This window comes from Pipra filicauda, unplaced genomic scaffold, assembly GCF_003945595.2.
Source record: "Pipra filicauda isolate LSUMZ 115617 unplaced genomic scaffold, ASM394559v2 scaffold154_size2910363_pilon, whole genome shotgun sequence".
Lineage (NCBI taxonomy): Eukaryota > Metazoa > Chordata > Aves > Passeriformes > Pipridae > Pipra > Pipra filicauda.
Window position 1 is genome coordinate 1,280,804 of NW_024104040.1, and position 17,074 is coordinate 1,297,877.

Here is a 17,074-nt window from a genome sequence, read left to right on the forward strand (position 1 = left end):
TTGGAAAGCCAGAACTATCCCAAAGTACTCAACCTTTCTGTAACCATGTTTGAAGTTGAAGATCAGGTGCTGAAAAGAAAGAGACAAGTTTTGGCTTCTGAGTTGTGGAAAACATTCAAATACCAAACAAAAACAAATCTCTGGTTTGTAAACACTAGGGAATAGTTGTGACAAGGAAGAAAAAACCATGTGTTATATGTTGCTCCTCTTGTCTCCAGGAACCTCAGTGCTTTTGCTTGAAGTATGTATCTACCTTGCTGTCTGCTTCTCATTACTTAGCTCAGTGATATATATTCATGAAGTGTAGATGTGTGTTAAGTGTCATGAAAGCTAGTAGTAGCAACTCTAATCATAATTCAGTGCACAAATTCAGCCCTAAATATTGTTGTTGCAGAGCCGTCATTACACTTCTTGAAAGCACGTTTTTTATATGCTCATGAGAAAACTATCTATAGCTGGCAAGTAATTAACTTGAGCATTCTTAAAATGAGAAACCAAACTATGTGAAATCTCTCCAGTGGTAGAAGAAACTATCTTTAGTAACATAAATGTTTCATTTTCCTACATGTCTCTTCTCTCAGGAACAGAAATGCGGAGAATCCTGTCTGGAAAAGGAATGCAATCACAGTGTAAATGGAGTGCCAACATATTCAGTGTCATGGATTTAAAGGATTGTACACCAGTGGTAATACATTCCTTTTCAATCATATTGGAACAGTTCTGTAGCTCTAACCTTGCAACTTGGCACTGAAAAGCATGATGGTGCTGCCCATACTGTAAAGTCCCATCTTCTACATGAGACTTGCAAAGTGCTTAATTAAAAAAACAAAACCAAAACCACCAAACCCCCCCACAAATTAATCGAAAAAACCTCACCCAAATTCATTTGTGAAACACATTTGCTGTTAATGTAATTAAAAGTCCTATAGATTTGTTTTTTCCATTAAGATGATCTTTTGATCTCTTCTGCTGGACTTCTGCCTTTCAATCAAGACATATTAAATCATTATTTTAGTTAATAAAAAGACTTTGAACTTTCAGAGTCCCTAGGCATTTTTCCCTCTGTAGCCTAGAAGAGATGCCAAATTGTAAAAGGAACTTAAAATTTTTGACCTGTCACTCATGGCAAATTGCTGGAACTATAAATCAAGGAGATTTATTTTTGCACAAGTAATGGAGATACAGAAAGCAACTTTTCTTGTTTTAGAAATCTTTATATAGCACAGACATTTTCTCACTATATTGGTAGTGATGGGGTGGAAGATGAATGAAATAATGTTGGATAAATGACTCTGATGTTATCTGACTACTAGTACCATTATCTCTCCTGGAGCTGTCAGAAATATTCCATTATATAAGACAGATAGTGCTCTAGTCACTGTCTAGAAGACTGGAATACAACGATTATACTGGCTAAAACTAACCTTTAGTTTCCTATATAGGAAGCCACTATTTCAAGACACTTACTTAAAATATGTTATTTCTGGCAATTGTTATTTTCATAGTGAAATGTATTACTGATCAAAAAGTAAATTTTAAATCCCCATGATGAGAACACTGAGGTTTTAAATTGTAGAAAATATATGTGTGTATATATATATATATATACACATATATATATATATGTGGATCCATATATCTTCAACTTAGTAATGTTGAAAATTAACTTGAAAATAAAATACTTCTTTGATGTATGGATTGAAACCAGCACAACATTTAGTTGGAAGCAGACATTATTTAGCTTTGGCTACAGTATTTGTGCACATTGGAGTTCCAACTTGCAGTTCAACTATGCTTTCAGGAATGCACACTCTTTTGTCCATATGTCTTTTCTGTACTTGGCTGCAAATGTATATGACATTACACTTGTATGATCAGCTAGTGAGATTTTATTATTCTTGTCAAGGCTACACAGATTCTAGGCCATGTGACTAGCTCTTTTATGTAGTAGGCATTAGAGGCATGTTGCTAGTTTTTGTTTAATAAAGCAGTATTTTGCAGTGGACAGAGTTTAACTATTAAAGGTAGCTTTAGGTAGTATATGATGGGCTGAAATGAGCAATGAGTTTCCTCTGAGTTCATTCTAACTTGCATGTTTGTATTTAAATCACAGCACTCTAGGAAATTATAAAAATACTTAGATAATGTATTTGTAAATTCCTGACCGAACCACAAATGGTTGCGTCTCTAAAGGAATCTGTGAGACCAGATATTTCTCATGTGTTTTGGTATGACTTTTATGTAGATTCAGGTAAAACTGGCGTTTGAATAACACCCTGTCCCTATCTTAAAAAAAATGTTTACACAGATATACCACTGACTTAACTTTACATTTGACTCAAGCGGCTCAAGGAGTTGTAATGACAAACTGACTGCTCTCATGAAAGCCCTGGAAAAAAATTTTTTGATGCTGGATCACTAGAGTTACTGTCTTCCCATCCTAGACCCAGGCAAATTATCAGTATTATACAGTGTAACAGTTATAAATAAAGATGACTTTGATGCTCAGAAAGATGTATTTATGGAAACCACTCTGTGCGGCCTTTGGGTCCATAGCCATATATCCGCTCACAGACAGGATGAACAAGGGTCATTGCAGAGGTACCCCAGCCACCATGCCAATGAACACCATGCTGTTTCATTGCACTGCTTCCATCTCAGATGAGAAGAAAGTAGTTATTGTGGTATAGGACCCTATGCACGATAATAATGATTTTCAGTTTTTCTTATTTTTTTCTCTTTGCGAGCTCATAGTGTGGAATTAGTGCCTTTGCACTGCTGAACTGCAAAAATTCTTCTGCTCTCGTAGACAAAGCAAAGCAATGAATGGGTTACCATTAATTAACCTTCTAATGTGAATAATATGACTCAGGATTCCTTTTTAAGTGGTCGTTTACTTCTCTCAGCATGTAGATGAGAAGTTGTGCACCCAAAGAAATCAGTATAGTGATTTGACGTGCAAATTGTTACCATCTGAAGTGTTTGTACAGCATCACAACATCTTTTTTATTTTTGGTACTACAAACCTAGGTGGTTTAACTCAAGTTACATGTTACAGGCATTGTAATTCACTGTGAATAACAGCCATTGATTGTTGAGTCCATTTTCCTTCTCATCTGCAATAAATGAACTATCTTGATTTTTGATGGGATGTTTGATGCTATTTGTACTTTGTTCATTAAGCAAAGCAAGATCTTTAGTGCTTGGGTAGTCTAAGAAAAAAACAATTACAGTGTGTAAACTGTATGTAAATTGTTTTTCAACAGAAGACTGACACTCTTCAATCCGCAGCCTAATCAGAAGGAAACAGGAAATCATTAATTTCACAATTTCAAGATCATCTTTCATTGTTATACTGATTTCTTCAGCTTTTCAGACTTACTTGGCATTTTATGGAATCATAGTAATTGCACAAATAGTCATAAATCACAAATAATGGCCCTACAGAAAGGGAGACTGGAAGTTGTCTCTTTCATGTGTGAGCCAAGATATTTATAGCTGGCCTCTGTCCAGCTGCAGAACAGAACACACAAGCAAGACAGAAGTGGCTGCAGGCTTTTAAGACCATCAGCACATTCAACTTATGCATCGTTAGAGAGCAATTCCTTCACCAATGATTTAAGAGTGATTATTATTATAGCTTGTTATTATTTGAATACCTGACTGGAGACAGACAGTATAAGTTAGTTATTATCTAAATAAACAACTATTTAAACAGTATGGTTTTGCTACTTTTTGCTGGTCACATTGGTGAATGCAATGTAAACCACTTTTTCTTTAGTGAATAATTAATAAATAATTCATGGTACTGAAAACCTTTTAAATGGATGAGAGAGAGGGAAACCCTGTGGTGGAAAATGTACGGTCTGTTCCGGAGACTCAGGGTTCAGAACATATGAGAAAAGGAAACAGAAACATGTGCCCTAGGCCTCATACATAGAAGAAATACACAGCAGTAAAAAAGACTTCAATTTGTTTGGGACTATAGCTTAATTTTTCTTCTCACATTTATATATAGAACAAGGACAATTTACATATCCAAGAAGCAGAGTCTGAAGCTGTAGAAGGATGAGACAGAGGAAGTATCACAGCTTCCTTGTGATACCACACAAGAGCAACTTTTTTTAAAAATCATATTTCAGAAAATTGTTGAACTAAACCAAAGCTTAGAGCTGTGACTACCATGACAGAAGACCACTGAATCACAGAAATCACCAGACTTCAAGAAGTCAGTTAGTCCAAACCCACATCCTAACTCAGGGTCAGCTGTACCTGCGTTATTTATGAAAAATGTTCATTTAATGCATTCTTAAAGACATTGAGATGTAAATTCCACAGCTTCCCAGGACATTGTACTCCAGAGATTTTACTGCCACTGGGAAATGCTGCAAATTAAACTCAGTGTTTCTATTCCTATACGACACAGAGGCAAAATATTAATTATTTCTCTGGAGTACTTCTTTACATGTTTTGTGATTGTTAGCACATCTTTCCTCAGTTTTCTGTAGAATTAAACAAGCTTAAGTCCTTAAAGCTCTCTTCACAGCCTTGCCATAACCAGCTGCTGTGATCAAGATGTATGAAATGTAGCGGTTGACTGGTCCCCAAGCAGATGCAAGGTAATTGGGCTCTTTTTTGAACTCTGGACAATGCTAGGGATGCTTCTGGCCCCTCAGGGTGACACAAAGATGAAGAAAAAGCCCAGAGCTGAAGAGAAGAGCTTAAAAGGGAAGGAAATAAAGTCCTTTTTTTTTTGATGAGCGCTGGTTTCCCCTTTCTCTTTGTCTAGCAGGGTAAATAGCTTCAGTCTCTTTAACTACTGCTTGTTGTCAGTACTGTGTTTTCTCAGACTTCTGGTAGTGTGTTTCATGCCTGAAGAAATCAGTATTCCCTCATGGAGTTTTAAACTAAATAGCAAGAGAAAGAAAATAAGTGAGCAAATGCACAGAAGTGTAATCCATCTGAAGCTACAATTCCATGAAACTGGAAGAGTAATTCAGGGGCATGTGATGCTGTGCTTATCCTCTTCTGTTGTTCTTTAGGCATTGTGCCTTAGCTACTTATCCCTGTCAGAGACAGGACTGTGGTCTGTGTAGACCCTTGGAGTACATTTCATACCAAGGTAACTATGCAAATTTAATTCTCCCTTCACTAATCAGAACATGGTGGACTCCAGTCATGACTCTTTGTCTTGTTTCTGTACTGCATTTCACTTGGAGTTAAATTCGAGCTGTTGTCTGCAAAGTTTAGGGAAAATTGTACCTTTGGCATAGTGTAGATGGCTTTTCTTTTGCCTGAATGAATCATTTGCCCATATCATATCAGAGTTGGACTTCATTAAGAAATAGTTTGGCCTTTGAACTATTCTTCAGAACGTGGTGTTTCATATATTCCTTCCTTATTTCCCCTTTGACTACTTCTGGGTCTAAATATTTATTCGTAACAGACAAATATATCCCAATACATATGCTTAGCAGTTCTTTCTACTGTCTGTTTTTAAGAAGGTTTTATCAGGACCTTATAATAAAGTTACTTAGAATAAGTGATCCATCAATCTCACCATAACAGAATTATCTCTGAGTCTGACAATACAACCCTGAAAGACTCAGTTGTGTGATTTGACTGGGGAATTAATACAGATGCTTTCTCTCACTTTATGTGAAAGAGGGATTTGTGCTTTCTGGTGCTTTGCCTTGAGCTCTCACTCAAATATGAAGCAACAGATTCACTGTCTGCAGGACGTGAGGGGTGCTGGTGCCTCCTACTCCTGCCCAAAGGGAGTCTAAGGGATGGAGAGCTGCAGTTCTACAGCAGCTTTATAAGCATTTATAAGCATTTTAACAACTTTGCTTTGAAACTGATGTTCAACTGCAAAGACATTTGGTTCAGGGCTCACTTGAAATCAGTTCTCGGTCTGCTTGAAAATTTGGCAAGCTTCAACTGAGCAATGGTCCTTGGCTGTGGTTCAGATACCTACAGAAATTTTGAAAACTGAGTCGTTTCAGCAGTTTTCAGGCTTAAAGTGGGTCTTTTGTAGATATGTCAGGTGTTTAGTGACTGCTATAACAGAGATATTAAAATAATAGTAAGTCCTTTACAGAAGTTCTGATCTGCTCTCTTCTGAAGAGGACATCCAATGAACTGAAAAGTTTACTCTCTTTTGAATTAACTTTTAGTTTTTATCACATCCTTTTAATTCTTTTTTAATAGAAAAGAAGTGATAAGCATGTTTTCTTGAATTTCAGGGGATAAAAGTCCATACTTAGGTTCTTTTTTAAGTCTTCTGTCAGCTTTTTTCTCCAATCCATGTCTAACAGCTTCAAAAGGACAGAGTAACTTGCATCCCTGACAATCTGTTGGTCTATACTCACTTATGTATGAGGCTAACTCAAACTCACTAAGAATCACATAGAGTTTTATAGCCTTTGTAACCAACATCAATAAATTAAATTGGCTAGAACAAATAAGGTGACAAAGGGTAATGATGAGTGGCAGAAGAAATGAAAATCCTACAATTTAAAGACTGATAAAATCCTTGGTGACCATCAGTTACAGTAAGTGTATTTTCAAGGAGATATTTTATAATTTCAGACTTTTTATTAGCGGGCTCAATTTTACCATCTTGTTCAAAGGATAACAGGGCATGATGACCTTTTATTTGAATGAACTGCTTCAGCCCTTCTGACTTTTGCTAGCGCAAAAGTCTGATGCAGAAAAATGCAGCTGTACAGACACATGCATACTCTTTTGACTTGTATTTAACATTTTAATTTTGTTTCTCAGGGGGAGGGGGAGAAAGCCTAATTTGTCTTTTAACTGTATTGCTCTGATAGCACTCTCACTGGCTGCTGTTCAAAATCAATATTAACAGTCGAAGGATTTTATTTGCTTGAGGAAATTGGCAGGAACCGCAATAGCTTTTCCAGAACACCTCTCCATGTGGGTACTCAGAACTACTGTTCGTTTCCCTGGGTAGATAAGCTCTGAGTCAAATACACGTGTATTTTGCTGCCTCCTTACAAAGTGTCCAAGGAAGTTAGCAGAAGTCTCAAAGAAGTAAGTTTTCTGTGTAATTTATGCACTATGCACAGTTTTTTACTATTTGCATAGTTCTCAGAAACTCGGTATTCTGGATCTGAAATAATTCCTTTAGCTGAGTAGGGAAGGCTGGAGATGGAAGGCTCTTTTACCCTGCAGTTTAGCCCACACAAAGTGTTTTTGCCCTCTTGCTTTTGCCTACCCTACCTCCTTTCCCTCCCCTGGCCTTGTGAGAGGCAGAAGATGAATAACCCCTTGCATACCCTAAAGGAGGTAGTTAAGGTTTCCACCTCAGGGGCTCCTTAAGGTTAAATGAGAGATGAACCGTTCCAAATTTCAAGAGGAGATGAGCCTTTCTTGTAAAGCAAAACTGACTCAGTAAAATTATATGAGTGTTTTCAATCCAATTTTAGATATATTGCTTAGTTTCAGTATAATCAGACCAGTTATAGCAACTCCTCATTTATAGCAATTACAGCAGAAAAAAATCCTTTAGTTCGGTAGTAATCGCCTCTGTGAGAATTAACATACCACACAAGACCAATGCTGAAGACAGTAATCCTGTTTGTCTTGCCTTTCCCAGTAAATGCTATATTTAATATCTAAATACATGATCTTACTCTTTCAACATTTAAATGGAGTTCTGAATATGAAATTGTCTCCCTAAAAATATTGTAAAAGTATGATCAAGTAAAATTTGATCTGTCTTTATAATGTTGATTTGGCAAATGTCAAGCCCATTATTGGGAACAGCTTTCCAAAATAACAAGCATTCCTTCAGATCTCAGGAGTTTGCTGTACTGAGGCTAGCTGGTTTTTAGTTTCTTGACAACTTTCTGTGTGGTGACTCATCTGATTTTTAATAGATATTGCATAACAGTGGTTTTCATTGTACTTGTTTTGTTTTCCACCATATGGAGTTTCTCAATAAGAATATACTTTAGAAGAAGGAGCTGATGTAAATGCACTGTTCCTTTACAATTCTTTGTTTTTGGAAAGGTGAACAAAGACAAGTTATTATTCATATGCAGAATGAATAACAGGTTAAGGGCAATGGAACTGTCAGCACTTAATTTTGTGTGCTTTTTTGTGGGAGATTTTGGTACTTCTGAGTATTTCAAAGAACAGAAAATCCAGTTAATTCCAACTATCATTAGGCTAAAAAGTTCTCTCTTACATCGTGTACATAAATAAATAGACCTCTCAGTACTGGACATTACTGAAAACAGCGAAAGGGGGTTTCAGACTAAAAGAACAGATGATTGCGCTGTAGATACACGCTAGACGAATTTTCTTTAATAGTGATTTGAATTTTGCACAATTTTCTTTTGTAGGGTATTGGGATCTACAAAGCTGATTAAGTGTGCTTTCTCCCACATCCACCTTTGCACAGCTCAGTGGCAGCTTGCCCCTCCAGCTTCTGACGCACTTTTAGTCCTTGCTCAACGCCATAATATTTTTTAGCTCCAGCCTTCATCAAGCTTCTCTTTTGTTACTTTGTCCATGGATAATCTCGCTTGAAACCCTACATTTTATCTCAAACTGGGTGGCAGATGACCTTCTTTTGAACGCTTTAGTTATCTCAATAATAAAGACAACTTACTTTATGAATTGGAGAAAAGCTGCTTGCTGCTGTTTGGCTGCATTCTAGAGCTGAACTGATGAACTGATTAAAGCACAGAAATTTCAAATACCTTTTCTTACCTCTTTCTTTCTCTAACCTAAACACTGCCTGAAATCTTTGAGTTACTATGTCCTCTTGAAAAACGTGGATTCACAACTCATGGAAATAATGTTTTGTTATTTTTAGAAAATGTGAACTTGCTTCAGAATTTGATTTATAACTAAAAATATTCTAAATAATGTTTAATATTTGATTTACAGAAATCTTTAGCAAAATTGCAACTATGAACCCATGATTTTTTAGGAGGAAACAAAAGCAATTATATTTATGGATTAATTCATTAGACGATTCAGCTGTTCCACTTTTGAAAGTACAGGACAGTGAGCTGAGATCATGAAAGCAAAATTAAACAATCTTTCATTTAAATAAAAGTAATTAGCTTTAGCTCAAGTGAAAAGAAAAAGACTATTTTTAAAGAAAATTAACAACATACTCAAAAGTTCTTGTTCTGTTCTAAGAACAGGTGCAGAGTAGGTATATCATATTCATCAGCTTTATTAGAGTGCAACACTGTAAGGCTCAAGTTTATAATGCCATAATTAATTAACTAAATATTTTCCATTGGCTTTACCTTTGGCATCTTAATATGAGTTTTCATAACCCTTTATTCTCCTCATTGTCATCTGACCTAAGCTTTCACTACCCATGAGAAAAACTAGGGATTTGTGTTTGGTCTCAGCTTCAGCAAAGCTCATTAAAGTGTAAAGCTTGAGCTTGTTTTGTTATGGATTTTCTCTTGTTTCCCCCTTTGTTAAATGCCATAAACCTGAAAACAGGTGCGTTGGCTCAGTTGGCATATTTTCTGCTTGCTCTCAAATGGTTCTTAGCAAAGATGCATAGGATAATGCTACACTATCTCCTATCCCGCAGTGTGGTTTGAGTTTTCTAATATCCTAATAAAATTGCCAGCAGACAGAGTTCTAGCTATTCAAAGTAAGCAACATTTTACTTTTCCATGCAAAGACAATTTCCTAGCTTTGCCCCAGAGTAAGACTAAAGTCAAGGATGCAATCTGAAGTTGGCCTAAGTCCAGCAAAGCCTCTGTACAAATTCTACTGTGCTATGAACACCTCAGCCTCCACTAATATAGACTGAAAAACAGCTGTGTAAATTATGTCCTCTGTTTGTAATGACCATTCTTCAGAATTCTCAGCTAAAGTGGTATGCAGGTACAGCAATTCTGATATCCATCTTCTGTACCAAGGCTTATACTGTAAGCTTAGAAAAAGAGGAAAAAAGGTTTAAGGAATCACAAAACTTCTGTTAACTCATGCCATTACTTAGCTTCCGGGGTTAAAGCCTTAGCAATCCACAGAACAAGTTAAAATGGGGTTTATTTCCACTGCAAATGGTAGGTTTAAATTTTTATTTATTAGCAAAAATAAAAGTGTCCAGTTTTCTGGTAATTAAATAATTTGATACATTGAGACATTGCCTATAAAGAGCATCCTACAATAATTATGTCATTACCGTAGATGTGATATCACTGTAATATGACTCGGTGTGGTAGAGTTTATGTGTTTCTATTACGGACCCCTGATATTTTACATTTAAATTAATATAAAACAGTAAAAATATAAAATGCAAAAATATAATAAAATAATAGCAACAACAAAGGTAAAGTCTGAGGATCTACCATTTCTAATTTGAATGAAGACAAACGTAAACTCTTTAGAATAAAAAAAGAATGTCATTGTTATGAGATTGTGATCTTACTCTGGTAAAGAAGTAGTTCTAAAAATTACTTAGTCTATTAGGTAGAGACCGTGTTCTGCCAGGGTAAAGTGGTATTTCAGGAGATGAATGTAATTTTTGGACACAGAAGTAGAGACAACTCAATTAGAATGGAAAAGATTATTTAACTCTGTAGAAAATACTCAGCTGCCTCTGGAGTACTGGCTTATTAGACTCTCTGAATTTTTTCAGAGGTTTGATGGGCTTTGGAACAGTATTTAAGAATCACTTGATGTCCAGAAAAGACATACTAGTTAGAAAACCTAAGGAAACTCAAACGGATTAGCATATTGAAAAGCAGGTTGGAGGCTTACATGATTAGTCTTCTAGTATTTACCTTCTAGAATAAATTTCTAATAATAGGCTTCTATTTTGTCTAACAGAGAATCACATAATGAGAGCCAAATGTTGGAAAAAAACTTCAGACTAGAAATATGAACAACCCTTAGTAGAGATGGTAAGTAACATCGGATAGCTGTACTTAAAGGCAATTAAAATTGTTAATGTGTTTCCCACTCAACTTGGAAAGTAGGAACAGGCTTTCTCTGCACTGTGTATACTTTATCTTGCAGCAATTTCTGATTTTCCCCTTTGACTTCAAAATGGACGCATTTGTCACTGACAGAAACCAACATCCCCCCTTCCTCCCCATTTAGGGGTTCATGGAGCAGTGGTGCTACCTTAAAAAAAATCTTGCTTCTAAAAGACTCTATGAATGCTTATGAATTTTGCCATTAAAAGCAAAGATAAACCATCACAGTGCATTTCTGTATTGTATGTGCTGGTTACATAAGAGCCGAAAAACCTCCAAATACTCTGAAACTGTGGTGACTGGGAGATTGCTTAAATTTAAACTAAATGGATTGATTTATTAGGAAGTGAATCACACACACTTGGATGTCCCTCTGCTACTCTTCAACACTGTTTTATTATTTTGCTAATTCTAGAATGCTGTGTTCCTTCTCAGCGGAAGACTATTGAGTATCAATACGAATTTGTTTTCCTACTTGCTGGGCATTTGTTTTTCCAGACTTCTCCTTTTCAGAACTGCTAAACAGCTTTTGCTCCTTATCTGTTTCCAGCTACTGGTGCCCAAGAAGCTATAAATGAGAGTTTTCCAGCAGTGTCCATTACAGTGGATAAAATTTATGGGGGAAGATCCACTGTAACTTATCACCACCACCCCTGTTGCAGCCTCTTTGCTTAGAATGCTTAGCTCTTCCTAGCATGCTGGAGGTTGCTGAGGTAGACCTTGTGAAGATGCAGACCTCTTGCTCCAAGTCCATGCTCAAGACCTTTTTTGCCACCGTTATCGGAGTCCTCCTGTAAAAGGAGAGCTATGACCTCCCACAAGGTGGAAATAAACATCCTCGGGCACAAGGCACACTCACAGAGGTGCATGCAGCAAGGTGTCCTCTCTTCAGACACCTGGCCTTGACCATAACAGGCTCTGCCTTGCACCCATCAGAAACTTGACAACTGAAAGAACTATTGACCACCAAAGAACAGCCTCCTCTTCCCCTAATCCTTCTTTTTTTTTTTTTTTTTCTGTCTCCCATCACCTTTGTTTTGGTTCTTGCCCTTCCCCTTCAGCCTGAAGAATCATTAAACAATAACAAATGTAGGAAAGGCCATTTTTAAAAAGTATAAGAATTCTTGTTTCCTTGTTATCGATATTACATGTCACTTTTGGTCAGGATTTCCAAAGTCTCATTGACTTCAGATGGAGCAAAGTTGAGTGCTTCTCATCTCACATCTTTTTTTTTCTGTCCTTCCTTCTCCCCAAATGACAACCTGTGGAAGAGGAATCTGTATGCTGAGATGACATCTATATAAGTCCAGAAGGGACATTTCATGTAGGGAAAATTAGAACATTCACCTTCCAACAAGGTACTTTTTTTAGAAGGAAAAGTCTGCATAGTTGTCTTTCAGTATTGTAGATGATTAGAATCTAAAGAGATCCTAATTGTTGCAACACATGCACATTGTGAGATGCTTTGGATAGTTAATAAATAACTTGTGCTATTGCTGAATTTTTGATCTCCCCAAAAGAGCGGGAAAGTCAGCTTTAATACCTCATAACCCAAATCTACTGAAGCTGATATGAATATTTCACATTCCTTATTTGTCTGCATTACTATATGCTATACAGTTGCAAGCATAATAGTATACTTGATTTATACCAAGATAAAACTTTTTAAAATTCAAATTCTGAAAGGGAGATTCAGTTTGGATCTCTAATTTCAATTGGTTTGGGTCAATACACTTTCCTGCTGTCCCAAACTGTAATTCACATTACAGCATCTGAAATTTTATTCTTCATGAAAATTTTTCTACCAGTGGAAGCCATGCAGACTGAGCAAGCACACAATTTTCTTTGGGAGGGCTACAGTCTTTATCAGTCTTTCTACTATTGAAAGATTTCATGCCACAGCAAGCTGCACACATCATCACCCTCATACAGTTAGAAAGCTGCTTGCTGAAATCCATCGCAAACCAGACCGGAGTCGACCTGGCATGTAATGAGCTCACCCAGGGGCAATGCAATACAGATCTTTATCTTGAAAGTAAAATCTATCCTGGCACTAACATTTATGTTTTAATATAAAACTGTGACATTACATAGGTTTTATACTCCCTTGATTTGTGTTTATAGCACAACAGAGGATTATTTTCCTTTGATGGATTATGCTCTTTGGTACTCTCAGGTATGCAAACCGAGCTTACTTTATGATAGTTGCTAGGGTGTTTTTATTTAAATATTGTGCATTGTTTTGGAATTACTTTTTTCAGTTTCTGGATATTTACAAAATATCTACAAATCATATTTAGCTTTAGTATCCCATCTGATACAAAACTATTTTGACCTGAATCTCAGTTAGAGGAATTGTGTTGTAAAGGATGTTTTAATTAAAAAGAGAGAAATGTGACAGTACACTCACAGCTGATTTTACAAAGGTAAAAATAAATGAGATTTTTTACATGTTACTCTTTCCCTTCTATCCAATGGATGTATATTCTAAATAACAGGCTTCTCTGAGCTGTCTTTTCCTGTTTTGTGGAGGACAAAAAGGGAGGGTAGGGAGGGAGAGTTTAAAAATAAAAGAGAAAAAACTACCACAATGCAGAATAGTATTTGTGGTTCCTCAAAACTCTCCTTTTCCACTGGTTGTGGCAGGCACTGCTGGGCTTCTTTTTTCCATTCTCTCGTTCTACACTATTTTATCCTCTTTTAAACTCTGAAGTTTACAGAAGTTCCTACATATTCTAACAGGGTGCTGGAGTCTGCTGAGGTCTACTGAAAGCCATTTTGGAATGATGAGATAATCAAACCAAATTTTTGCTGACCTCTTTCAGTTTTATTAAGGCACAGTCAGGCTAATAGGAATAGCATTTCAAAATGTAATGTCAGGAAGCGGGAAATGCAAGCTAACTGCAGGTCTTGTGGCTAATCTGGATGCAAGACTTTGCAAAGAAAACATATACTTATTAGTAAAGTAAATCCCCACAACTGTGGCTTCAATTGTATCATCAAGTTGGTTTCTGCATTCATCTAAGGTCCTATTTCACTCATTGGCTTTACTGCATACACATTAACTTGCTTGTGGGCTCCATTTTGGTGTGACTCTACTACTTCTTTTAGTGAGAAAGCTTGAAAGACAAACCAGAGAAGATTTTCATGTCAACACTGATACTCTGCAAGAAAGGTAACCAAAGAGACTGGGTTTTAGGGAACAGGGTAATTTATTCTACATTTCTTACATACCTATAGGGAAACATGATGGATGAGAAAGCAAGAGGAGCCAGGGTGCAGGTAGAGGAGCCAAAACTGAAGTTTAACCATGAGCCTTGCTGATTAGTATTTCAGGTTTCCATAAGAGAGATGGGTCTGCCAGACTTCCATCTAACCTGCAAGACTTTGTCCCTCGCATTTTAAGTCAAGTTCTGGCTGTGCTCATTGGATGAGAGAAGAGTTTATCCTATTTTCCTGTCTCAGGAGACCAGTCCCACATCCCCCACACCATGGTATTCTGCATGATGCAGCTGTGTGTTTTGGGTGTAACTGCACAGCCTCCCATGGTAAACTCCTGTCAACCTCTTTCCATTTACTATATAAAGTGCCTATGGAGACATTTCCCCAAGTAGTGTGAAAAATTCCACTCACCAGTACATTAATGAATGAAGCTTTGACCTACAGCTTAAGAGACATCCCCTCTCCTTTCTCTCCTTTTCTCCTGTCTCTCCCATGCCCTTCTAGTCCAATGTAACCTTTGGAGCTCACTGAGAAGGAAGCCAGTCATAACATTCTGTTTTGTCTTGTAGAAATCAGTCAGACCTTTTGTTTTCCAAGCACTTCAATGACAAATTTTCATCAAAACAAAATTCTGGAAATAAATATTTCACTTCTAGGTAATGGTAACATGTAATCCTTTCTCTTCTTCCTGTTGAGAATTGAAAGTTTTTCATACATTGTGAGAAGAGGAATCACAAAAAGATTTTGTTCTTCTCCAAAGTTACACAGTGGCATTTTAGGCTGAAAGTTTGCAAGATGCTTGGTAATGGTAATCGAAGCAGACTATAGAAGGTTAATATGATAATGGTATTTCCGTGGATAGTCTTGTCTACAACTAACAAAACCCATGGTGGATGTCCTAGATATGTGTAGGCTTCTGTTATGTACTTTGAATGTTTGCTTATATTTCAAAATTGATTATAGGTAGACAGGTTATTTAATCAGAAACATATTAAACGTATCAGGGTATAAGACACCATTTGTATTTGCTGTGTCTAATAGAACAATTAATTATATATACCCAAAGTACAGATTTACAGCAAGTTTAGAAGATTTTCTTCCTATGTCACAAATTCTTGGTCCTAATAGTATGTATTGACTGTTTTACTTGTAAAAGGACTTACAAATATTTTTACTGAAAGAAGAAATCAAGCTTTTCCACTCTGGATTGGAGAAACCTCTGTTTGGTACATCAGCATGGTGGAGGTCAGGAATTAATGTTTCAGGAGAAAATATAAGTATCAGGCATTACCTAGACAGAGGGTAATTTGCACTGCAGCATTAAGTTTAACTTTGAGTTTGACTAGAAAGAGATATATGTAAAACTCAAGGCAGGTGGCTTGATACTTTTTTTTGGTAATCAGTAGAGTGCAACAAGAAGAACTTCCAAGCTTATTTGAACATCACCTTCCCTCTTGAATCTGGGTAGGCTTATAGCTTGAGTGACCTGCTGTCCAATTAGGCAATTGTAGACTATGAGAGAACATTTCCATTCCCTGGTTTTGAATTGCCATTAAATAACTCTTCACTACCTTTCCGTGTCATGAAAAAGCCCTCTTATTTTATTTTTTCTCTTTCTTTTTCTAGTATTACGAAATGGAGAACAGTAACATTACATGGAATGCAGCTTTCAATCCGTAGGTTGTTCCCCTGGGGAAGATACCTTTCACAGCCTTAGCTCTTCACAAGTGCTCTCTCATATTGTGGTTAATTGCTCTGGCTTCTTGCAACTGATCCTCAGATGAGTCCTTTCTCCGCCAGCTTCTGCTGTGGGTAGTCTTCCTAAAGACTATGGTATATTTAGCTACCTTGTGAGGGTGGTCTTTCTTTCATGAGCCTTCCCCATAGCTATTGTTTATACTTTCAGTGGGTGGGTTTGCTGATGTGTCTTTCTGAAAAAAAGCTGTTAAATAAGATGTTGAATAATATTCTTTAAAGCTGTTGTGTATGGATGGCAAAAACTTTCCAATCTGAAGGGAAATCTAGGAATTTTTCTTGTGGTTGTCTGTTCATTATCTCTTCATGAGAGTAATGCCCTTTATAATAGTAGGATTTATGGGATTTTAAAAATAAACCTGTGAAGACTTTATTTCAAACTGCAGTAGAAGTGATGAGACATTATTACTGTACTTGTTGTTGTAGTGAAACTCAACATCTGACTATTTTTTTTGCATTCTATATTTTGTTTTGTTCAATGTTGATTTTTTTATATTTACACTTACAGACATCAACTGAAACCCAAGTCAGTGACTATGCCAAGACAGAGGTGGCATTTATACAAGGAGTACTAACAGACAAATGTAATTTACTGGGCACTGAGATCTGCTGGCATGGCACGACTGATGTCTAAACCTCCAATCTCAACCTTCAATCCAGAGGGCTGCATACAAGCTGTGCGTTGGGAATGTTCCATGGAGCACACTGACTGGTAAACCATGCCTAAATCCATGGAAACTGATAGCTTAAAACTGAATAAATTTCTTAATGATAATGTGTAGTGCGCTGACCCTGGCCAGATGCCAGGTACCCACTAAAGCCACTCTCTCCCTCTCCCTCTGCAAATAGATAGAGGAGAGGAAAAAAAACAGCTAAGAATTCATGAGTTGAGCTAACAGCTGGGAGAGGTCACTTACTGATTACCTTCATGGGCAAAACAGACTCAAAGTGGGGATATTATTTAAATTTATTACTAACAGGATAAGAGCCAAAGAATGAAAAAGAAAACAATCTAAAAAACACCTTCCCCCCACACCTCCTTCCTTCCATGTTCTCCCTCCTCCCCCCCAGCAGTGCAGGGGGATGGGGAATGGGGGTTATGGTCAGTT

General features: G+C 36.9%; 1 long non-coding RNA gene across 5 annotated transcripts in view; it reads left to right on the forward strand.

The window, feature by feature from the left end:
• Positions 1 to 16,829, forward strand: part of LOC113993253 — a 103,788-nt gene extending 86,959 nt beyond the window's left edge. For 4 of the 5 annotated variants that reach the window (XR_005562711.1, XR_003542564.2, XR_003542565.2 and 1 more), the window contains exons 2-4: positions 10,840 to 10,913; positions 15,837 to 16,018; positions 16,474 to 16,829. This is a non-coding gene — a long non-coding RNA (uncharacterized LOC113993253). Of the gene's footprint in view, positions 1 to 6,494; positions 6,555 to 10,839; positions 10,914 to 15,836; positions 16,019 to 16,473 lie in introns of those variants that run through there. The other variant, XR_003542566.2, reaches the window with a different exon arrangement.
• The last annotated feature ends 245 nt before the right edge of the window (positions 16,830 to 17,074 follow it).